General features: G+C 37.7%; 1 protein-coding gene across 1 annotated transcript in view; it reads right to left on the bottom strand.

Annotated features, from left to right (window-relative positions):
* The window catches only part of STX18 (syntaxin 18), a 59,723-nt gene extending 34,132 nt beyond the window's left edge, over positions 1–25,591 (bottom strand). The window contains exon 1 of the mRNA XM_029959904.1: positions 25,461–25,591. The gene's annotated coding sequence lies outside the window, so the exon portion shown is untranslated. The remainder of the gene's footprint in view (positions 1–25,460) is intronic.
* Positions 25,592–27,632: the final 2,041 nt, after the last annotated feature.

The raw sequence follows: 27,632 nt of genomic DNA, 5'->3' as shown, positions 1-27,632 counted from the left end.
TTTAAAATAACCCTTTTTTTTTCTAAAATGAAAACAAAATTTTAAAGAATCATTGCAGAAGTTTGCATTAGGTGTTGTGGAATATTGGAAGTTAAAACCTGTCTGAAGAATACCACAGGCAGTATTCTCTGCCCAGTAACAAACCGATTAAGAAACCCCTAAACTGCAATAAGAAGCAAAGCCAATTTCCTGACACCTGGTCTGGAGCAGAAAACACTCCATTTTGCTTGATATTAAACTGTCAAAAAGGAAAAAGTAAAAAAGCACCATCTTGTACACTATATTAAAAAAAACCACTCAAGTCTAAACAAATATTTGTTTTTTGATTCGTTTTACTTAACATATATATTCTGCCTTCATTTCAAAAATTGTCTCGTTGATTTATGCTACTGTCAGTTCATACTGAAATACTCTAAAGTGCACTTCAGATCTGCATTTGGTTATTTTTATTTTTTATTAATTGTTTATTATACAAAATTTGGTAGTAAATAACGCACTAGCAGCCTTATAAAAGCTCATCTTACTACGCTTTCCTTATAAGTAATCCAGAGTTGGCATAAGATTTGGTCAAATGTACAATGAAGAGATTATACTTGTAATTTTGTGACACAACTGCAAACATTTTTTGTTCAAGGCTCTTCTAAAAAGAGTGACACAAAAAAAGCTCTAAGAGCTCAAAGGTCCAGTTCCCCCACTGACCACAATAAAGACTGTAAGTACCCGATATTATCACTGGATGAAGGTTTTACTGGGGTATTATTTGGGGATGAAGTTGCTGCATATTTTAAAAATATGCATGGTACCAACAGCAAACTCCAACTGTACAGAAAAATTACTCTGAAGTCACTGATTTTTTTAGGAGTAAAATTATCCCAAAATACATTATATATTCTTTAAATCATTTTAATGCTTTGTACTTCAGGTATTTATAAATAGAGAAAAAAAAAATCTTACAGGATAATTACTTATAAACACCTAATTTCAACTCTGAACTAGAAAAATGCAAATGCACATAGAATTTAAGACAGAAGTCTGAGTTAACTTTGTCCCTGTTTTCTTAGGTCTTGTGGGAACATACTGGTTTGATACAATCACATAGAGAACCACATCTAAATATTCTGAAAATAATCTGTACAGAGTCAAGAGGAACAGGAGGTGACCTCCTGAAAAAATTAACAGTAGGCTTTCTACAATGTAACATCATGGTAAATGGTTTTAGTAACCAGTTTTCATTTATTCTCCATGGTAACAAATACTTTCAATTAAAAAAAAAAAGCACAACATCTGATTTTAATAAAACTTACTATTTCTCTTTTTCTTGTTTATTGTCCAACTCTAATCATAACTTTCTTTAACATTTATATTTTTACATGATCATTGAAAACCTCACTGACTAAAATATAAACCCCACAACAATTGTGGGGAATGTTTTGGTTGAGAGATAAAAGGAAATTGGTCAAAATACATATTTGCAATAATAGGCCTTTACCATTGCTGTTCAAAATGCTCCATTTACAAGCTTTCAGTAACTGCATTCAACATTGTGTTTTTCTGTAAGCAGTATTTTTCTTGTCCCTTGTTCTCACAGTCTGAACTCATTCAGTATGTTTTCTGGACTCAAAGATGTTTTATGATATAGAGGGAGATTTCCAGTCTCATCTAACAGATACACAGTAATAAAAGGTTACTCTTTCTGACCATCACTATGAAATTCAGAATCCAAGTTTTTGCAGTACAATTCAGAGAGCTACACGTGCATGTGCTTCCCTTTGGGACTAAGGTGAATTTGCTTCAGCATAAGCCATCACAGGCCGCTGGAGCAGCTGAGCCCGTGCAGGAGCTGTGCCGCCGCCGCAGTGGAGCCGCAGCCGGAGCAGAGCTTCCCTCACGCAGCTCTGCCAGGCCATTCCCACTCCAAATTCTCCATCTTTGGGGTATTTACACTCCTGCACCTCTACACTGACGGAGCATGAACTGTCACAGCACTCATTCTGTCTGAAAATCCTACCACCCTGTCAGATACGATTCAGAGGGACAAGCACCATTCTCTTTCGGTGTCCAAGCATTTTTCTGGATTTTCATCATCAATGTTCTTAGTGCAAAAAATCCTTTTATTATGTTTCAACGTCTTCATTTATATTATGCATATTAAACATTACTTTAGTGGTTGCTCTAGCACTTACACCAAGTAAGTCTTTCCCCCACTAAAACACTGGACCGGACCAAGAAAACACCCAGTCAGAAATGAGATGTTTATGAACACTTATGTAAAAAACATGTATAGATCAGGCACAAAAGCAGTAAATAAACATAGTGGAAATAAATTAATTCTGTACACATTAAGATTTTAATCCAAGTGCTTTATGGTATGTTCAGAAAAATTAAAACAAAGGGCCCTTTTTGCCCCCTCTTCTCAAGGAACAGGAAACCAAGACCTGGATCCTCTGCCCTAAATGGTAGGAATTTACTGGGCCCTGGTAACTGTAATTCCTTACACAGCTGATGTGGAGTGATGAGTGGAGTGGAGTGTGCCACTGATAGAGGCTGTTCACATTCTCAGTAAATCCAGAGTTTCTCAATCAGGCACATGGATCTCCTCCGTGCCACCTCACTTCAAATGGTCTGCTTTGGTCCTTTTTCTAAGCAGGCCACTCACTACTCCTTTGTTAGAGCACCTAGGAAGTAGAATTATGCAAAAAACCCCTCCTCCATACCTGGGGATCCACTGGTACTTATAAGAGCAAACTGAGGTAAGGAAAAAAATAACAGCAAAGAAAAAAGATAGACCTTCTAATAGGACCAAACAGGGACACTAACAGTCAGTCTGAAATCCAGTCTTATAACATTATCCCACTCCATTCACCCTGTCACTTTCTAAGAAATAGAAGTGTCTTATACAATGCTAAATAAGGCAAACCATAACAGGTTCTCAACTCTACAGCAAGGGCAAGAAGTTTATCAGAGCAGAAGTGGGACTAAAAGCATCACAGAACAAAAGCACCTTACTCTGTCCTCACTCCAGAATCTTCTGACATGACCAAAGTCCAAGAGAATAATCCCTTCCTTATAGAGCACATCACCCTTTCATATTTCCATTAACTACCAAATGACCATTAGCTTCCCAAGGTATCAGATGAAGTGTCTGGAAAAAATCTCAGGACTCCAGAATTAGTTCATCACAAGATGCTATTCATGCTGATTTTGATCTGCCCTGGGGTATTTGCCAGCTGGTTTGCCTGTGAAAAAAATGCCTCTACCATGGGGGAGAGGAATTCCTACTTGAAAAAAATCCAGTAGGTAGTCACACAGAACTTTCTCCCAAGAAAGTGCTTGCTGAATTTGTGAGAAGGAAGCTTTCGCTGTAATTAAAAGGGAAATCAACGCTATTCTTTCGCATCTGAGTAATGCTGACAATTCGAAAATATATTTTTAATCATTGAAAGCAGAAACTCCTGACAAGATTTCAAGTTGTGAAGTAAAGCACTTTTCCCTTCTCACTTTTTCTCAGCCATGAATCTCAGAAGGATTTTTTAAATATTCACTTCCTGTAATTTTGGTAATTTTAGAGTATAATTATTTTTACATTTTTATGATGCCTTTGGGGTATCATTACAAATATTTTTTAAGCATTTAAACTTACAAAAATAAAATTAAGTAATAGCTTCTCTTAAGGAGAGACTGTCAGTCCTGTTCTGAATAAACAATCCCTTTTAAAGGCAATCTTGAGATTTATATCCGCTGTAACCATAGAAATTAATCTTGAGTTTAAACAAAATAGAGTAAAACATAATTTATTTAATGAAAATCAGAACAGTGCTATTGCAAACGAAAGTTGGGTTTCTGCTTTTTTATTTCAACAGACAGCTTTGTATGCAGTCTTAAGATTTTACTTGATGGGCTACTTCTTACAACTTAATCATACTCATTTAACCAATTTGAACAAAGTATTCAGATTTCTGAGTATTTTAATTTTACTTGATATATATGTCAATCAGTAAAAAAAAAGGTTACTTCACAGATTTAAAAAGCCGCAGTTAAATATACGAAACATTTTTAATGATAAGAGCAATCATGAGAAACTGCTACGACGTGAGGTGGACCAGAAGATAGCAGGAAAAATTTTGAGAGTTTCTCATGTAAAAAGTTTGGGAATAGCAGAGAAGAATAAAAAAGCACAAACTGAGAAACAGTTTCATTTGTCAGCATAGCTAAAAAAAATGACATTATGTTCAGAACAAAACAGTGGTTCCCATAGACTAAGTATTTACAAGTTTGCATGAAACATTTCAGCATATTGACCCTCAACAACAATCGTAATGCATGAAGAACTTCAAGGTTTAAATAATTAAGTATTTATAGGTCACTTACGTAAGAGTTAAAAGAGTTGTAGCATTTACTATATTTTCAAAAAGCAAGGAAAAGAACTTGAAGTTCATGTGAGGAAACACTCATATGCTTCACAATATAACATCAAAACAAAAGACAGAGTGCAAAACATAGAAAAAAATTCACAATAGATTGAAATAGTTTCCTGTGAGAACATCTGTAACAGCCACAAAAATTTTACAGAAGTTGTGAAAAATATTGAAATATACAGTAGAAGGAAATGTTATCAAAAGAAATACAACCTAATAGATAATTTCTCTAATTCCCTTATGTATTATGATGAACTGTTTTGTGGCATTTGCAGCTGTTATATTACCTGTATATAAAGCCACCTTCTAAGCCTCCCTTGATCACATCAACAGGAAATTATCAGACCATATTAGAAAAACAATAAAGTTCAGTCTTATTTACAATTAGGAAGCTAAACTATGAATTCTGTACTCTAAACCCAATTATTCTGTCTATTATACAATGACACGTATATTACCAAAGAAGAGAAAGAAAGAAAATTAAATTGCTTAAAAGTCAGAAGTTTCTAATAAGCCAGTAACTGTTGATAAGCCAGAGTATCAAATCTAAAGTCCTTGAGAGATACAAGCTTCTGGTCCCCTCTTCTTACCTCTCAGTATGTAAAAGAGAACGATCTCAGAGGCGCAGCCAAACCAAGGCTCACATGGACATAACAAGCCTTGGTTTGTAATACAAATGAGGAAGAAGAGACTCAGTGAAGTGAACCTTGCAAGGTCATACATGACAACTCAAAATACAACAGTCCATTCTTGTCTCCTGGTTAACTCACCTGTTTCCTGTAACAGGCTACCTCTCCCTGCAATGTATTACTCATTTCTGAAAGCATTGTATCTATCTCTAGAAAGTCTCAATTCATAGGAACCCACAATGTCACGTAGCAGGTAGCTTTTTGATGGTACTCACGCACAGAAAAGAAAATACACAATATGTAAATAGGGAGAGAACACAGAGACAAATAAAAAAAATTAAGGCAAAATCAAGATGCACAAGAAGAGGAAATAAAAGGGTTGGTTGAGACAAAAGCAAAGAGTATCTGCATTGAGACATACCACCACTGTATACTGCTGCATGAAGTCTGGGGTTTCACACAGCAGTCACCTCCAAAGGCCTCCAAGAAGAGAGCGCTACAAACTACAGTGTTATCTTCATGGTTGCTCCCAAAGGGAATGCAGTCTCCATTCTGAAATTACTAAGTGCCCAGCCAGCTGTGAGACAATCTTAGGAAGCAAGATCATGAAACACACACTGACACATGCTTATTGACAGATTCCTGTTCACAAACACTTGGCAGTGAGAGCACGTGTCAGCTATCCAGCACCTAAGTACGCTGAGATAAGATCACATTAACTACCAGTGTGATGAAAGAGGTCGTGCTTATTCTGTAAACTCTAACGAAGGAGAAGAGCTTCAGAAGACAAAAATCTTAAACCACTATTTTGCCAAATGAATTTGAGTTTGTATTTTACTTGAAACACTCTGGTAGAAAGAATAAAACAGGAACTACTTTGCTTTGTCCAATTTTTTAAGATATATTTCATAGGCAACATCACAGTTTTTCATAGCTTGTGGCACACGAACATTTCAAAGATATTACCATTTTCAGAGATCTTGCTTTTCACAACATACTGCTAATTTATGTATGGGCATTGCTGTAGTATGTAGGGCAAGAAGAAACTGTCAAGGAACTAAAACACCACTGTGTCAACAAGTAAACATGTACCAACTGATGACAAATTTATAGATTAACCCATAGGAGTTACTAAGAAGCTTTGTGTTAAGATTCAGTGTCCATCAGGCAGTTTCACTGTATCTCACCAGCCTGTCCACAATGAAGAAATCAACGTTACCTCTGTGTCTTTTGCCATAACAACTAAATTGGCCAGGTTAGGCTGCAGTAGCTAAATGCTACTGCATTGTGTGGGGAAATAAAAAACAACTGGATGGAAAACACTCGTGTTTCAGCAGACAAGCAGATGGAGAAACTGGAGTATCTCTTGTGAGATGGATACTGGTTTGTACACAATTTTCACTCAAGGTTAGAGTAAAATGCTACTGCAGTTTGCCACAGAATGTTTCACAGCTCTCATATAAATTATGTGAACAGTCTCTCATGTCAAGGACAGAACTAATGCTACATTTTCCAGTTTCTATTTGACCTACAAACACCTGATTTAACAGATGTCATACAACTGCCCCACAGTTCTGCTCTGCATTACACATGAATCAGTATTACTGGAATACATTTCAGCAGTATTTCAATATTCTGCTCATGCACTGGCATGAACTTAGGAAGAGAGAAAGCTCAACAGGAGGTACCTCCTTGTTGAGGAGCTATCTCACTAGCAACTCTAAGATGAAAATGTTAAGACTATGAATCACAATTAGAACACAAAAACGTAATACTGGGAAGAGAATTTACCACACAGGGATTGGTCAAAATGATGTGGTAAATGTCAAGCAGATATCTGACTGTATGAGTAGATGAAACAGGAATTGGTAAAATTCACTGTGGCACAGGGGTGAAAAATAAAAGAAACACTGAAAAGTGTGGGAAGCTAAGAATTGAAGATAGAAGAGGGAATAAAAACAGAGGCAGAAGAGCATGGCCTGAGGTAAAGAATGAAAATCCACAAAACATTGTAAGCAACACCCAAGATAAAAGCAATAATTATAATTTCAGTGCAAATGAAAGACATATCAGAGACACAAGAGCTAGCATGTACTTGGAAGAATAGGATCCTTATTTAGTGTAATAAATAAAAAAAAAAAAAAACAAAAAAACCCCCTAAAACCTCACACTTAATGGGGAAAGAAAAAACCTCCAAACCAATTAATAAATCTCTTAAGATGTAAAATATTCTCCTTGAAAGTGTTCAAAGCAGCCTAAACAAAACACTGTATGCTATATATATGCTAGCAAGAAAGGATTAACCTGACCTCATGTTTTAATAGCACATTTTACTTCTTGGCACACCAGCATTAGAACCAGATAATCCCCAAAATTACAATTTTTCTCCACAGAAACACACAACAATTTCAAATGCCTGCAGCTCTTATGTCATACCAATGGAAAAGCATGTTGTTGAACACAATGTATAGCAGCGGTGCAAATACTTTTAACTCAGGATATCTAAGTGTCTGTCTGACTACAGCATCAGTGAGCATGGAAAAGACAAAAATGACTATGGATAGAAAAACAAAGGGAAGGAAAATAAAACCTGTTGTCTAAATAGAAAGTTTTACTCATGTAACTTTGTTTCATTCTGTCTAGTTGCACTGTCTCAAATTAGCTGAACCACGACTTTTTATGAAGTTTAAATAACTAAAGATGGTTTTTCTTTTATGTAAACTGATTTGAGGAATTTGCACTTTAGAAAATAAAAGCATAGCTTTAATGACTGCATGCATCTTTTTACTGCTTAATTAGTAGCCATTATTAATACTAACTAATGATATTAAGGAAGTCAAGAAAAGGAAGAAGTCTAATAAGAGTTGGACAAGACAGGTAACAAAAAAAAAAGGAAAAATTATTTACACAGATTAGGCTTCACATAGACTGCACTTTTAATTTCTTTGTCTTATACAATAAATTAGACAGCAACAAGAAGAATAAGCCTGTCTTCTGCTGCAGAAAGAAAGTAAAACAACTGACTAGATATTTATGGGAAACCAAATTATCCTACATGTAGTTAATGGTTTCTTATCATTTAAACAAACAAGTGTCTACTAATTCTGTAACGTAGAGAAAATCAGTTGAAAATTAGGAAATAAATATTGCAACAAAGGAATTAAATGATAAGTAAACACCAAAAATAAGTAATCAGTGACACTAAAATTGTGAGAGATTCCAACAGAGAACTATGACAAAATCCAATACACAGAGCCAGAAATAAAAACACACACAGTCAAAAAAAGTCAGAGTTGGAAGGAACAAATGAAAAGGAAAAAGAAAGCTACTTCTTTTAAATAAGTGAAACAGGAGAAAATGGGGTGACTCCTGAAGAACCACAATTTTTTTCCAAAGTCATGTTCAGAGATAATAATATAGTTAATATTCCCTTTCGATTTAAAGGTGATCCTACAAGTAAAATGAAAGGCATTTACTTGAACAGAGGCAGTTAAAAGATACGTGCTCTATGCCTGGTTTGGAGTGTGTGCTCTGAGGCAGTGGACATGTACAATTATAAGAGCTGACTGAAGTTATCTGGTTTGAAAACAGCCAACACACAAAAACTCACTGAAGCACAAAGAACAAACACTTTCACTTTTAAAATTTCCCTTTCCATTAAACAGAAAACACAGGGTTTGTTTTGTTTTTTTAAAGTAATACTATTTTTCTCTTACAGTACAAATATAAAGTGTATGCCAAGCACACAGCAGAAAATCTACTAGGCAGTGTCAACTGCAAGCAACTAACTGAAATTCAGTAGTTTGTTGCAACAGTCACAAAAGAAAGGCCTTTTCCTAACGAGCAAAGAGGTGGAATCAAACCAACCAACCTTCACCTGGGACAAACAGTTGATGTGGTCATGAAAAATCTTGAGACAGACTATGAAACAGTCATTTCACCTGTAAAACAATTTTTGTCTATTGCAGGAGGCATAACTCCTAAAAAGTTACTGTTAGTAGCCTTTGAATCTGTGGTCAGGAGTGTCACTATACCTTAGAACTAAAATTATCTAGGTCAGAGCAAACACAGTGCAAAATCTAGACTTCCCATTTCAGGCAACGTGCAGACTCCAGGTACAGTGTTAGTTTACTCTCAGAACACACTCGGTGTAGCCGTTACGCTGAAATGCTTTCATTTCTGAAGTTCTGTACTACACTGAAGCCCTATAAAGTGAAACAGAGCCCAAAAAACAGATCCAGCATCCTGGATGTAGTAGCCTCATGAACTATAATAAAATTTTATTAAAAATTCAGGAACTTGTATCAACCATCCCTACTTTCAGTTACAAAGTCTGATGGTACGTTGAATAGCAGCACAGACTTTACTAGAATTTCTAGGTGAATTTTATTTCTTATGGACATTATGGTAAGGAGGAGGGAAAAAAGTGATAGGGGGCTTGCTGGAAGTGTTCTATGTTTTTAGACAGCATCTTCTATGATAAATCTACTAAACCAAGTACAGTTGTACAACAGATTATGACATTTGCCATTTGCAACAGCTGAAAGGTCTTCTTGGCTCCTGATGTGGAGTTAAGGCAGGGAGAAAAAAAGTCCTGAGTGGTTTTGTAAATAGGATTGTGATGAAAGGACTGCAACTGAAAATTGAACTTCCTGACTTCTAGTGCATGGTAGTCCTTCCTTTTTGAGAGGAAAAAAACCACTGATGTTATATACCAAGAACTACTACATTTTCTGGCCTTACACTACTACAAATTTTGCTTTAAAATTATGATTGCAAAAATAATTTTATATATGGATTACCTCCTCAAAACAGTATCATTCATTCAGAAAACTACAACACACTAAAAAGCAAAATCAAACAAACAAAAACCAAAAAAACCCCAGAAGACAAATAGTAGAGAACTTTTCCCATGTTTACAAAATATAAAGACAAAATACGTTCCATGCAATCTCTTGGGCCTACAGCTTTACAGTCAACGCAACATTCATTAGATCCTTTTTTTTCCACAAGTGTTACAAGGAAAACCAATTAAACATCAAAAGACTCCTGCTTGTCATGTCAAATTTACTACTCATTGCAACAGTGTGCCTTATTCATCAAATAGTGTTGACTTGGAAGTCATCATGAACCACATTCTTAACTAATTACAGCAACTGCTACAAAATACTGATTACTATTAAGAATCAGTAAGTTAAACTAAATGCACCAATTATCATAGCCTTCACTTGCCGGGAGATGCCATTCCATCAAAAGCACACGGTACAATGGAAAAGTTAAAGTGTTTATTCTGTCCTTAGTCGTTGCTCCTCCACTGCTGTCCAAGAGACAGGAAATGTTGTTGCAACAACCAAAGTCTTGGGCACTGGGGCTGGTTCCTGCAAACTACACACGCCTTTGTTGCAGAGAACGCTTGTCCAGAGAAGGCTGCACGTAACTGTCACATGAGGAATAAGAGCATCATGTTGGCAATGTTATGTCAGACAGTGAATGCAGCACAAGATACTTCTCAGCTAGATAAATATTATGTGGTTTGTTTTGCTTGTAGGATAATATCAAAAGATGCCTGGGCTTCAAGTTAGTGGTCTAAGTGATAACCTTTACTAACTGCTACAACTTGTAGCTGTATTCTTGAACACTGCCCATAGGGCTGAGTGGATAGTTTATTTGCTCTAACTGAAATAAATTAATAAAACAGTTGAAAATCTATTTTCAGCATAGTTTTTAATCTGTGTCAAGTACCAGTAATATTGCAGTCGGGTAGTCTGGGGTTCATTTTTCTAAAAGAGCAAAAAACTTCAAAGGTGGGTGTTTTAATCAGAACATTAAAAATATAGATTTGAGCACAGACATTAAATTACATAATTTTGTTCAGATTCTTTCATAATTTCATTGTAGCAATATTAAATATTCAAAATAGCTGTTTAACCCACTTTTTTAAATTTAAAATTATTTATCCAGTAAACCATTAGGACTCAGACCTATTTTATTAACCTCACTGGGTTAAAAATGTAGCCATAAACACTAAGTCAGCAAGTAACAACCATCATGATCTAGCAACTAGGTAGCAAAAGAAATCCTTTAAAAACGATCAAACGACATTAAAAATAAAATTAGATGTAAATTCAAGTTTTAGACTGTGGTCAATTGAGGTCTAGACAAAACCCTATGTTTGTTCACTGCCTAGTCTCCAGTCTGCTCTAAGTTTGAAAAGGTAATTGAACTCAGTCTATAATTACTGGATTAGATACAGATGGGCTCTGTACATTTCAGGGGAGGAAAGAACTGTTTTGATTCATTTTATGATTGCCTGTAAGGTCAAACTTTTCAAAATGTACTTTCATCTGTTAAATGGTTTCTCAAAGTCCCAGGGGGACATCTTCAATAACTGATGTTTTAAGCAATTTGGATCTATCAGATCCAGTCTTTGAATGTAATATGCTGTCCATTTTCTAGAATTATAAATGTGCATGTAGGTTAATTGCTACAACTCATACAGATTTTCAAAACTACACTTTTTTAGAAAATTGCAAGTTTTACTCAACAACTGTTACGCATAAATATTTGTAGAATTATTATCATTTAGGGTACAGAATATCTTTGGAAATACAAATAAGTAACACAAATTAGAAATGTCCTTATTCATAATTCCTTCCCATTTGGGAAGGAATGTTCTCTTAGGACTCAACTGAACAATGTTTGAATAGTTCCAACTAAATCAGTTTACTTTTTGCAAAACAAAAAAAAATGAGAAGCATATCTTAATAAAAAAATCCTAAACAGCACTTGAGAAAACTTCATTTTCCATAGGCTCTGATTTGAACCTTCATCTTCACTCTCTCTCAAGGTCAAATGGGAAACAAACCATAAGTGAGCACTAAACTCTCATTCTCCTAAGAATTTTTTGCAAAGTGTTTTCTTCAGTTAAATCAACCGTAACTCTGCAGCCTGTTTCAGTACAACCAGGATTTCATTTTGCTTAGTTAACAGTTCAAATGTTCTACAAAGGGTATCTAGCTCTGCTCTCACTTAGAGACTCTCAGAGATACAGGAATAACAATTTAAAGCAGAAAACACACCATGCAATCAGAAGGCAATATAATAGTTCAGTTCATAGTCTTAAAATCATAGGAAACTTAATTCCAAACTTATATTCAAGAGTTTCAGTTTATTTGTATTACAACAATCATCTTGCTTATAAAATTCCAGTAGGAAGGTATTTTTTTTTGTTACATCACATTTGTGTTTAATCAACAACAATATCTCACCAGCAAAGTCTCAGACTCAGTCAAAAAAGTTATCTTTGTAGGATCAGACATCTATAGAGTTGTTCTGACAGAGACTCAGTATTCAAGCACCGGTAATAAGGATAATTGGAACTATGTTAATATAATCTCCCTCTGTCTCCAAGTAGGCTAATGAAAAAGCAAGTTCTCATGTAGTTTCCATGATTAACACTTTATTCATATTATTTCAAAGTCCTCCACAGAAGGGACATAACCTGAAGGCAGAACCAACCACCACAAAGCCCCAGCAGAAAGAAGCAATAAAGCAACAGAGTTATTTGTATGCCTGCTCAGACAGAAGATCATGTCCATCACCATCAGGCTGCACAGAATTCCTACCACAACTTATAAGTCTCACTGAAAGAAAAGACTTCTTCCACTGCATTTTAAGAATTGATTGATATAAATCAGTTTATTCAAAACAGTTCAACAAACAGACGATGGGGTTTTGTAACAACCACGTACAAACAAATGAAACGAGCATGCAATTTTACTCGAAAGATAAAATCCATGTAATATTTGCCCTATCTTCCTTCCCACATCTATAATGGATGCTTTTAAATGTATTTCTTTAAAATTGAAATAATACTCATATTAGAATTTACATGGGGTGTGTATGCTTAATTCAATAAATCTTGATTTTTATTTAAGATCTATATAAAAAAGGCTTCTTCTTAACTGTAAGCAAAAAAAATAAATTCTCTTCAAAAATGTCTTATTTTTCTTACAAAATAAAATTATAAGTATTTCAAGTGTTTTGTGTGAACCCACAAACTGCTCCTGAAACTACTGTAATTTTTAGACAATAAACTGTGAAGCTAATATAGCTAAATATCCAGGCCACAGCACCATGAATTCTGCATGCTGTAACATGGCAGAAAATAAACAGGATATAAGAAGTTACACTAGGTCACATTTTAGAACAACTATTAACTCTGATATTTTTTCCTTTTTTCTTCTCCATCACATTTTCACTACCTCAAATAAGGATTTTCCTGTATTTGCTGTACAGTTCCTTATATCATATTTAGAAGCATAAGAAACAGTATTTCCCATCAGTATTCCTAAGTATGAACAGTATTCATAAGTATTTCCCATCTACACTTTAATGGATTTTACAACGAGCTAAAAATCTTGGGAACTGGAAACAACATCACCAAGAAAAATAAAGTGTATTCTTACAATAAGCTACTCTCACTTACTGTGCCTTTACACAAACCTTTAAAAAACAAAGAAAGGAGATATCCAATTCATATAGGTGAAACAGTCAGTATGCAGACTACAGCGAGGTAGCATTATTTAATCAATGAACATCTCATATCCATTACTGATTTCTTCACTCTTAAAAACAAAAATCACTTAACCACCTTTATACATAATTCATCCTCTGAAATTTGTGAGGAAGAAATCTGACAAAAAAATCCCCAACATTAAAAAGTGGTTGCTCATTTCACAGTAACAAGCTTCTATGGTAGATTAAGCAGCCTGCAAAGCCTAATATGGCTATTTTATTTTAGAATAACAACTTTAGCATGTTGTTTCCTATACGTTCTTTTATTCCTAAAAACGAAGAGAGAACATTCATACGTTTGCAGTCCAAGGTCAGACTGATCAGAGTCACAGGTCACTGGAGCAGTAGTCTGGGATCTGAAAAAGCAGTATTCAATTCCTTGCTTTGGTATGAAGCAGTGTCCCATATGGAAAAAGGAATTCCTGATCCATCCTTATGCGTTAACTCCTGCATTACTTGTTGAGTACTGTATGTATTTTGAAATACATGCACTTGACTTAAGATACTTCAAATGATGCATAATCTACCAAATGAAGGATCAGCTGAATCACACCTCAAATAATGTGTGCTACTTGTGGCACTGTATCTTACTTTCTTCTTCATAAAATCCATGCAGAAATCAGACACATTTTTTTTCTTGTGATCATGTACCCTAACAAAATAAGATTAAAGGATTTCTTTCCACAAAGTAGATTTTTCAGACTTTAGATCATCTGTGTAGCTCTATTACAAAAAAAAACCCAAAACCAAAAAACCAGAACAACAAAGCAACCACCCACCACTATCACATTTTATAAAAAGGTTGACATCAGAATTGGACACAACATTTTGTCATTTTAGTAGTGCTATACACTTTTCCTTTAATTGATAATTCCCTTTATGCTTTGTTAAACTTACATCTTTTAAAAACTTCAGTTCTTTTTTTTGGTATTGACTTCTATGTGCAATATTTCCTAAGAGTCAAAGAGGTCAAATTATGCCCCATCACATTCACAACCAGAATCAGTAACTACCTTGCTTACACATGCAAAGGTAATGTTAAGTTCAAGAATCTTTGCATACATTTAAGAATTTTCTATATGGCTGAATGAGCCATGCCTCAATTTAAGCCCTCATAAAGCAATGTCTTCCCAAGAATATCACAGCAGAAACCACAGTATGCATCACACTGGCCAGCTGAGTCGACCCAAAGAAAATAACATATAACAAAGACAACTGAAGAAAGTAGAATTTTAAATTAATCAAAAATTTGTAGCTGTCACATGAAAACTAGCATGCAACAAGGTTCTGAAAGAATATCTCAGGAACACACACATCTGTTTAATATTACAAGCCAACTGTCAACATCCTAAGTGAAGTTTTAATTTAATATTTTTTTCTTTCTTGATGTTTTACCTTTAGTCAATGCCTTGTGAGAGTATCAGCTTTCTATAAGAAACTGTTAAATATAAAGAAATGTTATTGTAGCATGTTTATAAAATCATAGTTCGAGAACTTTTTATTTTTCTAAGGCCTGACCACAACTTAATTATCTGCAGGACATTCCAAGCTCACAATTGCAAGCTCCAGTTCCCAAGCAATTTTGAACAATATCTACTGTACAGGACATACAGCACTGCAAATACCACAACATGGTAGTGTTTCCATAAGTCAACATTAGAGCCTTTAGACGTGGTTTTTATTTTCAATAAATATTTGTTTCTCTACTAATCATTAAATGGTTTTTTCATCACCATTACATGTTTGTCTTTCACATGTCAGCTTGCTATCACTGCTTCTTTTTAATAGTGCACTGGTAATAAAAAAGACAGATACATTGTATAACATGCCTTCCATTACACATAAAGTGTCCTGAGAGTGAGCACTATGTTCTTCTACAGCTCATACAATGTTTTCCTTCCTTTTCAGGAAAGAGTAAGAGCCCGGAAAAAAACTTTGGAGGCCTTATTTCCCCCTCTCCCCCCATAAAAAAATAAAAAATTCACTGAATGATCACATTAGAATTTAATGAGAATATCAAAATAATACTTCATATTAGAAGTCTAATAAATTTAGGAGTAAAACCAAGACCCCTTCTCTTATTTTCAACCATAAACCAACATAATATTTAAGAGCTATCCTCACAGAACCTCCACCAATATTCACTTGAAACCCATTTCACAATTCCTACCCAGCTGAGACATGGAGAGGTGGGAAGCACCAGTCACTTGCATCCTGTACTACAGAAATGAAATATTCAGTTTGGAATCAGTGAGATTATATCCACATTCAAAACCGTTTAAAAGTCAACCAAAAAAGGAAATATCCAAAAGGAAATGTCAAGCAATCCATTAATAATGGAAAAGCAAAGACTGAAAGGAATCTGGATTACATCTAATTGTATCTGGGTTTTGTTTTGTTTGGTTTTCAAATGCTGGACAATACCTACGGAAATGGAATAGATGTAAATTTGAGTAGATGAAACACATCTGCTCTTCTACAGTTCTCACCACCCTCTATCAAAAGGGAAGGCAGAGTCAGAATGAAAGGATAAAAAGGGACAACAAACACCTGATCACTATAAAATGTCACGTTTTGGCAGACAGAAAGCTTTGACACGCCACCACGAAGTCAGGAAACTTACATTTTCAAGAAAGTGTCCATCATTTAACATTCTATACAATTATATCACAGTAATATTTTCAACAGTAAAGAACAGTTCCCTCAAATTGCTGGAAATGATTCATACCTCCAATTTTCACCCTTTAATTGCTCTCACTGCTGAAGCTATTGTGCCAGGTTTTATTATTTCCAGTCTGAAAAATATTTTCAAGTATAGTTGGACTGAAGTTTCAAAGACAGAGCACATAATTACCTAATCTTTCACTGAAAAATTATATCATTTTGTCCACAGTGAAACACAGAAAAACTTAATCCACTCATTACCAAAAATCACAAGTAATCAGCTCAGCATTACAGCAAGAACTAACCCTAAGACCAAAACCAGCCTCAATTAACAAAAACATAAATGTGAGTACTATTCATTGAAAGTAATGATAAGTAACTGATTTTTGTGAGAAGTTGTAAAACCTTTATGTTTTTAAATAGCTGTTCCCTGAGATTAGAATTAAATGTTTTTTTGCTGATCACATATGCGAAGCTTAATTAGCATCCTAAATAACAGCATCTACTCATTTTATTAATATTTGGATACACTTCAGAGTTCAAAACAACTTGATTCAGAATGATTCAAAATTATTCAGAAATGGTTTGATAATTGTCAGAGAGAAGAAAACTCCTCAGTTCAAGTCTCTATTTAGCAGAAGATAAAAGAAGTTACTTTTCAAATGTCCAAGAACATCCCTCCCTTTGCAAGGGACAAACTACACACACAGAAAATGAGAACAGCAGGATGGTGAGAAGAGTCACAGCTAAGTCCTTCTCTCAGCTGCTATCCACCAAACTTGTTCTATTTTCAAAAAAGGAGAGGAGGAGGATAATTAGAACTTTAAAGTTACTAACTTCAGGGAAATCAGCTTTATTTTGGCCTCACTGCTAATACCTGGGGAAATAAACCCCAACAGTTAAATCTCTTAACAAATCACACTGATATTCTTTTGAGTATGTTTATTTTTATGTTCACTTCTGTCCCAAGCAAGAGATTATATTTCAACATACATAAATACAGAGCCCAAAGATTGTAGTATCAAAGTACTAAAAATAATGAGCTCCTCTTGCTCCAAAATCTTTGATAAAGAACTCAGAGAAACAGTAAAAAGCCTAAATACATCAATTAAATTCACTAACCTGAAAATATTTTCAGCTTCGTTCTCCCTTCTTCCATTTCCCATCCTTTCTTTCCTATTTAGATGTATTACATCATAACCTCCATATCATTTCCTGATATTCATTCTTTTTATTTTTTATTTTTAACCCATATTTCTATCTCTAATCTTAGACTGGCTCTTCTCCATCATACATCCTTCCATTTACTCCCAGCTATGCCTGGTCGCTTTCTATTGTCTTTCTTTTCCACAGTATCTCTCTGCCTTTCAGACCCCTCGAGCTCCACCATCCTGCCCCTAGCCCACCTTTCTCCTTCAGAGGTCATCCTAATGTATACTCATATGCTCCACAAACTTCCACAAACTTTACCCTTATCTGTGGCAGGATGACAAAGCAAGAACTCTCAAGAAGTGTTGGCTTAATTTGGACAACCACAGTCAGGAAAGAGTTCAGTGACCAGCTACATGATACAACGATTCCTCCAACAACCCCAAGCAAGGAAAGAACCTTCCACAACCAGCCTGGAAGGAGGTAAGGTAAGGACGAAGACAACATCCTCAAAATGGGAACTGCAGCCTTAGATGCTTTTGGATGACTCAGCACCACATGGGTTCCAGTTAGTCAAAACAAAATTAACAGGCAACTAAGGAAAGTTGTCTCCCAAGCCAACTTTCAATCCCACTGTTCTGTTATATTCAGAAAATAATTCCCAGGGAGTTAAGAATGTACTTTAAAACAAACAAACAAAGCTGGGGGTGGGGAGGGGAGGGACACAATGACAGACATTTGCACAGACATTTCCCAAAATGTAAGAGTTCATAACTTTTCCCTCAAGGCCAATCTATACTGTCACCGTTGTTTCTAATGTGAGTTTTGCTAAAACCAGAAGCATTACATGGAGAACATTAGTGATTTGGCATTTAATCCTAATGCATTGAACAAGGTCAGCATTTCATTCTTCTCCAGAAGTATTTTCAAAAAAAATCTTTACTCTGCTATTTCCTTAACCAGCTTTTTATGTGTTTCTCCTCTACTAATTAAAATTACCAACTTCTTTCCCTTCCATCTCTCAGACTAAACTTTTTCTCTAACAAGGATGAAGGAAATGAGAAGTAAAAGCAATGCTCATAATTAAAAACTAACATTAACCATAATTTGCACAGGGAACGAGATAAATCTGAAATATTAGACAGCAGTACGCTGTAACTCCCTATTTGAAAAAGCATAATTCAAAATTATATTTTCTGCCTACAACTCGGGGGAGGGAAACCCATGTGCATGTAAACGAGTACAAAATGCAGCATCACTGGTGAACTCTGGGGAAAAGAGTGACTGTTCATAACTATATATGGGAGAAGTCAGAATTAATCCTAATGACCTCAGCTGTGGGCCCAATTTATTAGAACTTACCTCTCATTAAAAGTTAAGAAGTGAACTGAAATATCACTCGCTGTCCAAAATTTGGCACAGTCATTAATTTCTAATAAAGACTATAACTGGCTACACCACAAGCAGTATATATTTCCCCTGTATCCAAATATTCTCTCATGGGAGTTATTCTTATGCAATCATTAGAGTCAAAACGATCGTATAAACTAACCTTATTAAATCAGGTTATAATTTTTTAGTTTGAGTATAAAACCAAAACCATTAAAGCAACAATTTTAACCATTTTTGGCCATTTCCCTCACAGCACTGGTTAGTATCAGCTATTCAATCACAACAGAAGCAGTCTTTGATGCTCTGCCTGCATTCTGCCACAGACTTTAATGGTACCACTCTTGGATATGGAAGTTTTAAGGATTAAGTCCCTTTCCGGTCTATCCTAGACCCGGCAAATCCATGTCCCATCCTATAAAAGTTAACATAAAAGTTAACATCCTATAAAAGTTAACATAATAAACTGGTTATTTCTTTATTTTGGATATTTCTCAGTCTTTCGAAAAGCTCAGATATAATGTGATTCGCTCTGGAGTCACCAACCTGAACTTGATTCACAACCAGCAGCATAATAATTACTGTATATTCCAATAAAACATTTAATACTTGGCATTTTTATTTTTATATACCTTTTACTTTTAGAACAGAGATGGTGTTACTCCCTGCATCAGTATATTAGTCTGCCAAGAACTGAAGTTACTATATATCCAAAAATAGTAGGCAGTGGAAAAGCCTGTGGACCTCCCAGTCTGCAAGTCTACTCTTTTTCTTATTACATTAAAATTGTATTAAGCACAAGGAATCCTCTGCTTGAAATCTAGATCTCCGGATTTCATCTGCTAATATTTTTCAAAATTTTTTTTGTTTGTAAATCCCTAGAAATTTTCCAGTGAGGGTGTAGACTTGTCTTTCTCTGTTAATACTGCACGTTACACAGTCTTGGTGGCTGAATTTTATTCTTGGTGCTTCTGAAAGCAATCCCAAATAGTCTGAAAGGGATCAGAAAGTATATATGTTTAAAAACACTCAGTTTTAATTGTGCTATGTCAACAATTATATCATGTTATTCAAGGTGGTCCTCTATAGTCAATTTGGGGGACCAGCTACTGGTTTGGAGCATTTTTGGGCTTTATTAAATGAAGTGACAGTGGCAATGATGAAGCCATTGTAAATTCCATATACAAACACTCCTACCCTTTTTTCTCCTATGGGAATGCTCTAAATAACAAACTGTGCAAAAATGTGCAGGAAGACCCCACGTTTGGGATTGAGGACAAAACATCAGCTCTCCATCTCTTCTAACAGCATTGCTCTTTTGAATTATCCCATGGGCTGCATTCCAAACAATGGAATATGCTGGATTTTGCAGGTATGCATGAAAAGCTGTTTTACCCAGAGAATGGGTAAAACATTTTAAAATTAAAAAAAAAAAAAAGCCACCACTACCCTCTGGGTAGCCAAAGCAGCGTACAAAAGTCAGGTAGCCTTGAAACTAAAAGGTTTGCTTAAAATTTATATTCAATGCCATTTGTTCTGGCTTTCACGAGAACTAGTTTTGGAGACAAGTTTTATGTGAGGATTTTTCCTCCTCATTACACATTTGTACAGAGCAGCTGAACATATTTTTTATGTGAATATTGGCCTATCATACCAATTTTTTTTGAAGAATCAGTTAATCATCCTACAGAATCCATACACAGAGCTTATATGAATAACAGATGTTGCAGCCTCATGAATCTGGCATCCTTATGTGTTCAACAGCTTCAAACATGGACATTTGATCATTCTGAAATTTTGCATTTAAAGACTAAGAAACATTTAACCTTTCAATTTTTCCAATCTCAAGGATATGTTTTCAGATATGCCTGGTATTGGTTTTGAATTCATGCTACAACACTTCATTTTTTAGCTTTTTGCAAAACTTTAAGAAGAGAACCTCCCATAGCAAATCAGGAGATTTTATTCATGGCTGCAATCAAGCCTGCCATGAAATTCTACTTGACCATTTTTTTATATTTATTTCTGTTAATAGGCTGTATGACCCTCGATTCTATTTCTCCAACACATATTGAACAGTGAGTAGAGATAAAAGGTTCTCTTTCCTTCAATATTTTCAAATACCTAAGCAGCATATGACACAGATGATATTTCCAATAGCTCATACTTGCCATTAAAAAAAACCAGGAAAGGCTTAAACAGTCAGATTTCCTAATATTGTCCTAAAACAGAAACTCAAATGCCAAACACCTTCCAAAACTGACATCTTTTAAAATATCCAAAATAACAGATTTAAGACATTGTAAAGCTGTGAACTAGTCTCACAAACTCAGCCTCTGCGCTGCTTATGTTTGTCACTGAGCACTTACTGCAAGTCTGGTTTTTTTTTCTTGAATACTTCTGCTCTAATCAGTAAAATTCTTCAATCATTTAGCTTAATCCCAAATCTGACACCATATGAAGGAACAAATATATTGGGTCTGTGTGGCAAGGTTTTGGTAGCAGGGGGGCTATGGAGTGGCTTCTGTGAGAAGCTGCCCAAAGCTCCCCCCCATGTCTGACAGAGCAAACACCAACCAGCTCCAAGATGGACCTGTCACTGGCCAAGGCCAAGCCCAGCAGCAAAAGTGGTTGTGCCTCTGGGATAAGTGTTAAGAAGGGGGTGCAAATGTGTTGCTGCACAACAGTAACTGCAGGTGGAGAGAGGAGGGAGAATATACGAGAGGAACAACTGTGCAGACACCAAGTTCAAGTGCAGAAGCAGAGGCACCGAAGCAGAGATGTCCTGCTGCCCACAGTGCAGACCATGGTGAGGCAGCTGCCCCCCTGCAGCCCATGACAGTCCATGGTGGAACAGAGATCCACCTGCAGCCCCTGGAGGACCCCCCACTGGAGCAACTGGAGGTGCCCAAAGGCAGCCGTGACCCCATGGGAAGTTCAAGCAGTCTCCTGGCAGGACCTGTGACCCCATTGAGAGAGGAGCAAGCCCACAGTGGAGCAGTTGTGCTGGCAGGACTTGTGACACCACAGGGGATCCAGGCAGGACCAGCTTGTTCCTGAAAGACTGCACCCCATGGGAGGGACCCCATGCTGGAACAAGGAAAGAGAGTGAGGAGTCCTCCCCTGTGGAGGAAGGCACAGCAGAGACACTGTGCAATGACCTGACTGCAGCCCCCATTCCCAGTCCCCCTGTGCCACTGGTGAGGAGGAGGCAGAGAATTAGTGAAGAAGGGAGAGGTGGGAGAAAGGTGTTATTAAGAATTTGGTTTATTTCTCAATATCCTATTCTGATTTGACTGGTAACAAATTAAATTCATTTCCCCAATTTAAGTCGATTTTATCCATGACATTAACTACTGAGTGGTCTCTCCCTGTCCTTATGGCCCATGAGCCTTTTGTTCTATTTTCTGTCCCCTGTCCAGATGAGGAGGACAGAGATAGAGCAGCTTTGGTGGGCACCTGGTATCCAGTCAGGATCAACCTGCCTCAGCTACATATGCCTGTACAAGTATGACAGAATACAAACTTAAATATCCCTGTATACTGCACTAAAAATAGCCATGTAACTGTAAAGTCTAAGAGAAAAAATGCTGCTTTTGTTTTAATTCATCAAAAAGCACTAACATACAGATAATGAATTCTAACAATCTTTTATAAATTGCAAGCAATGGAAAGTATGTCACTGTAACTGTAGCTTTCCTCTAGGGAATCCCTCTAGAATCATTTCTTACCTGGTCCTAGTCAATATGCAACTGGTGAAGAGATGGAGACATGCCAGAAACATTCACCATACATAAAGCGTAAGTCATCTTTCATTACATATCAGACAACTCAATGGTTGTACAATGCAGCTGACAGACCAAAAAAACCCCAAACCAAACAAACAGTGATGGGTCAATGCTAGGGCAAAGAAAATCCTTTCAACAAGTTCACAGCCATAACATTAATCTTCGATTTATATGGATCAGTTTTGTCACAGATTAACAACATCACCAGCAACACCAGTCTCTGCAACCAACATTACCGTGGTTATAGATGACCTCGTAACATCCTTGTGTTAACAACTTAGTCTTAAATACAAAAACCTTCATCAGCTCCCCAGAGACTGCAGCAATACAGTATACCTGAGCATAAAACAGTCAGCTTCAAAAAAATACAAAGTAATACAGAATGTTGAAGTATTTTCTTGTGACTAACACAGAATACCAAGAGCACACAGATATCCTTTCATCTCTACACCAGCTTCCCCACACCATATCTATTCAAGTCAAAACCCTTATATTCTACATTCTCTATGTCTGCATCAATCCACCAAAAAAATCACATTAAGTTTGAGAATGTAAACCAGGACTTTATAACTCTATCTCCCAAGAGCAATGAAACTTCACCATAAATACAGGTGCCCACTGTGTAGGATTACTGCTACAATTTTGCCAGCTTCTTCCTCAAATGCTAAGCACCTTCAATCTTCCTTCTTAAACATCACTTAAGACTGTACACAATGAAAACAAAAAACAAACAAACAAACAAACAAACAAAAAATCTCCACAGTTCTCAAATCCTAGAGCAAGACTCATAGTCCTTCAGGGGCAGAAAGGAGAAAAAGAATATACAACATACAATAGAATTACATCACTTAACACAGTTCAGTCAAGTGTTCAAACACATGAATAACATGACACAAAACCTCCATGGGATGGACTACAAAGGAGACTTCTGATACTACAGCTAAGCAGCCACCCAGTCTCACACTCCACCTGTGCTGCCAGGGCTGGCTGATGCTTCTGGAGCTTGGAGCACTAGTGGCATCAGTACAGCTCTACCTGCAAGATGCTACGCAAAGCCACCCAGAATATAATGTTGAAAGGAGAAATTCTGTGTGTGGACTCCGTGTATTTCACTATTTCCATATTTGCAGGTCAAATGGAGAACTTCCACTATGGACTTTTGGCTTGTCTAGTTTGGAGAAAAGATGGCTGAGGAGCCATCTTTGCTCTCTACAGTTTCCTGGGGAGGGGACCTGAAGAAGGAGGTGCCGGCCTTTTCTCTCCGGTATCCAGGGATGGGACGAGTGGGAATGGTTCAAAGCTATGCTGTGGGAGGTTTAGGATGGACATTAGGAAGCATTTCTTTACTGAGAGGGTGGTCAAACACCAGAACAGGCTTCCCAGAGAGGTGGTCAATGCCCCACACCCCAAGTTGCACAGTCTTGGCCAAAGCAGCTAAGTTTTTAATTGCAAGGCAAAACAAAGTATTTGAAAGAGGGTGTGGCACATACATAATCAAACTGAACTGTATTTGGCTGAAACAAGCAGTTAAAATCATAATTTATTTACAGCTTATTCTTCTAGCTGTAGTTTCAGTGCTTTATTCACACATTTAGATGGTGGTCTCAGCACCAGCCCAAGTGCAGATTTAAAAGTTTCAGCTTTGTTGATGAAGAAGATTGAAATTGAGTAGTCTACTCTGTTCTGCCTTGGGTAAGACTGAAGAAGCCTGTTCTCTCTAACACTGCCTTTAGTTAAAATCAGAAAAAATGTGTGGGGGGGGAGGAGGTAGATCTCATGGACAAAGATCACGAATGTAATTTTATGGACAGGTCTGACTGCTACAGATAGATCCCTCCTAGCAACTCACAGCTGAAAAGTCACATATCATTTTTTTCTAATGGTGAATAATTATATGTTCATTTAACAGGTACTCAACTTGACACCTCTGCTTAGGCCTCAAAGCAGTCACTGAGCCACTAAACTCAAGTGTTATAAAACACATCAGTTTTTATGTACTCTCTCTCACAACTGGGAAACATACAAAGAGCACAGAAATATGACATTAATATCTATGCTTGAAAACTAAATCATCCCTAGGTCAGAAAGTGACAGAACAAGACAACTTGTGCATTCTTCATTTAGTCCTAAATTTGCATATGCGTTCCGTAAGCCTGTATCCTCAGAGACTGTATTAAGCAGCCTTTTTCTCTTAGTTTTGAAAGTACAGTCCAGTGTACTTTAATATTAAATATATGTTATTGAAACTTTGCCTTTGACTCAGTATGGAGGAAAACAATCTGTGACAAAACTGTTCTTACAGAACGACTGTGCACTGAGTTACTAATGCCAGTCAGCTTTCAGGTCTGTAATTCCTTAACTTTCCAGTGCTTGTCTTTTCAAGTCTTAAAACGTTCCGATTACCTATGTACATTTAATTTGCCTAGGACCGGCATTTTACAGCCATACCGTGCGGCAGGGGAGGCAACCAAACTAAAGGCAGCAAGTAGGAAAAGGAATTACAAACGCTGACGAACACAAGTGCTGGGGGAGCGCTCTCTTACGTGGCAGCTGGCGTGAGGGAACACCCGTGCACGCCGGCACGGCCGAAGGGACGGCGGTTCTGCACCACGGAACCGCAGCCTTGGCAGGAGGGGCCGCGGCCCGGAGAGCCCCCGGGCCGCCCCGGAGGAGCCTGGAGGCGACAGCCGGGCTCGGAGCCGCCCCCGGCCGCCACAGCCGCGCCGGCCCGCGGCTCTCCCAGCCCACACCCGTGGTGGGAAAGCCGTGCCCCGGGGCTCTCTGTGGGCGGCTCCGGGGCCTGCTCGCTGTCCCGGGTCCCGGCCGGACGCTCCGGGGCCTCAACTCACACTTCCCGGGCGCGGCGGTGAAGTCGCTCTTGGAGCGGGTGGCGCCCCGCTTGAAGCAGCTCGTCCCTGGCGCTGGTCCCCGCCGCCACCCCCAGCGCCTTGTTTGCGGGTCTTGACGGTCCTTCACGCTGGCCTTGAAGAGCAGCGTGATGTCCACCGCATGGCGCCCGCCGGTGCGCCGCTCGCCCGTCCCCCGCGCAACGCGGCCCCGCGCGGCGCTTCCGCCTGCGCGGCGGGCGGGGGGGCGGGAGGCTCCCGCTTCCATCGGGAAGCGCTCGGGAGCGGCTCGTGCCCGCGGGAACCGGCGACGCGAGTGCGGACACGGGGGGCTGCCGCCTCCTCCGGTCTAATAGCGGCTCTGCGGGGAATCAGAGCTATATTCCAGCAAAACTCGGGCGCGTAGGTCAGGCCGCCCCGCTGCGGTGCCGTGGCAGGTGTCGCCAGTGGTGCTGTTCCCCGCGGTGTCCCAGGCTCGGCAGCTTGGTCGTGGAAAGACAGGTTAGTTAGAGTTGATTAATACACGTTAGCAGATCTGCACTGGGTCGGGAATTGGCGCTGGTGTGAGACTGCCCTAGGAAATGGCCACACGTGCGATCAGACAGTGATTGTTTCTCTGGGTGACCGGTGACAGGACACAAGGGAAGGGCCTGAAGTTGTGTCAGGGGAGGTTTAGGTTGGATAGCAGAAAAAGTTTTTTCATCCAGAGGGTGGTTGGGCACTGGAACAGGATCCCCAGGGAAGTGGTCACAACACCAAGCCTGGCAGAGTTCAAGGAGCATTTGGACGATACTCTCGGGCACATGGTGTGACTCTTGGGAATGGTCCTGTGCAGGGCCAGGAGTTGGACACGACAATCCTTGTAGGTCCCTTCCAACTCAGCATATTCTGTGACTCTGTCTCTGTCTAAGCTTTTGACCCAATAACTAGTGGTGGTGTTTTTAGAGAGAGAGAGAGAGAGAGAGAGGGAGATATGTGTGTATATGTAAGTGTGTATATGTAAATATATGTATCTATATATATATGCCATCTAATGCTCTGGGATCCAGCAGACACCATGTAGTTTTTAACTGTCCTTTCACTGACCAGAAGCACATTCCCTGAGATAGTTTCCAAAGAACACAATTTCAAAATCCTACCTCGCCTCAGTGGACTGGAACTTAATCAACCACAGCTATTTTTCCTATCTACTCCAGGGTACAAGGCTTTCTTCTCTGGTTGATTACTATTCTGCTTTCCGTTCAATTCCCATCAACTCAGCCTTGGCTATATATTAGTGGTTCCCTCATAGTTATATTGCAATTAGTATTCATTCATACTTTGTTATTACTGTTCTATTTTAAATTGTGTTTTTATTGTGGTATAGATATGTATTTCTAATTAAAGGAATAGACTGTTTGAAGTCCCTGTCCTCGGTGCTGGATTTACCATGAGAATATATTTAAAGTATTAAAAAAGTGGACAATGAAGGAGATTAAAGTTGTCACTCTAGGAAGGCCAGCAGTATTTGATTGAACCTTGAGCCAAATGCTTTGCTCTTTCAAGATTAAGAAATTCAGTATAAAGCTACTTGAGCAAAGGACATGTTTAATAAAGCTGTGTGAAACTCACACATGGTAAATCAGATACTTTCAGTTATGTTTCCTAAAATTGGTGGTTTTTTTTCCCTTGCATAACAAAGCAAGCACATTTAATAAAATTCCAAGAGTGTTGTGATTACACTGATACCCTTCACTGTTAAACTCCTTGAAGACTCTTCTGAGATGTGTTTGTGAATGCTATATGTTTCAGGTGCTGTGGTTTTGTCAGTAAGTAATAACTCATTCCACAAACACAGGCACTTGCACAGGTAGCTTTTTGCCAGTAGAAATAAGAAGTTCACTGCTCAGCCCTTGCTAGTATGCTCCTGAAAGTGTAGGTGATACCATTAACCTCTGGTTTTGTGCACCTTCAACTATGTAGTTTGTTCCAATATTTAATGAAGCAAACATTTACACTCCCTTGAAGTATTCCCATTTAAGTGGCTATTGGATAAGAATCTACAGAGTTTTTCCTATTAGGGTGCTGCTTTTTGACATTTAAACTGTAGAAACTTCCCATCCTGCTTTTAGGAAAAAAACACTTATTGGTGCCTATGTGAAGTAATAGTTTAATAGTTTTCTAATGAAATTTAAG

This window comes from Manacus vitellinus, unplaced genomic scaffold (assembly GCF_001715985.3).
Source record: "Manacus vitellinus isolate BGI_N305 unplaced genomic scaffold, ASM171598v3 scaffold_0_pilon, whole genome shotgun sequence".
NCBI lineage: Eukaryota > Metazoa > Chordata > Aves > Passeriformes > Pipridae > Manacus > Manacus vitellinus.
This window is presented reverse-complemented; position numbering and strand designations above follow the sequence as displayed.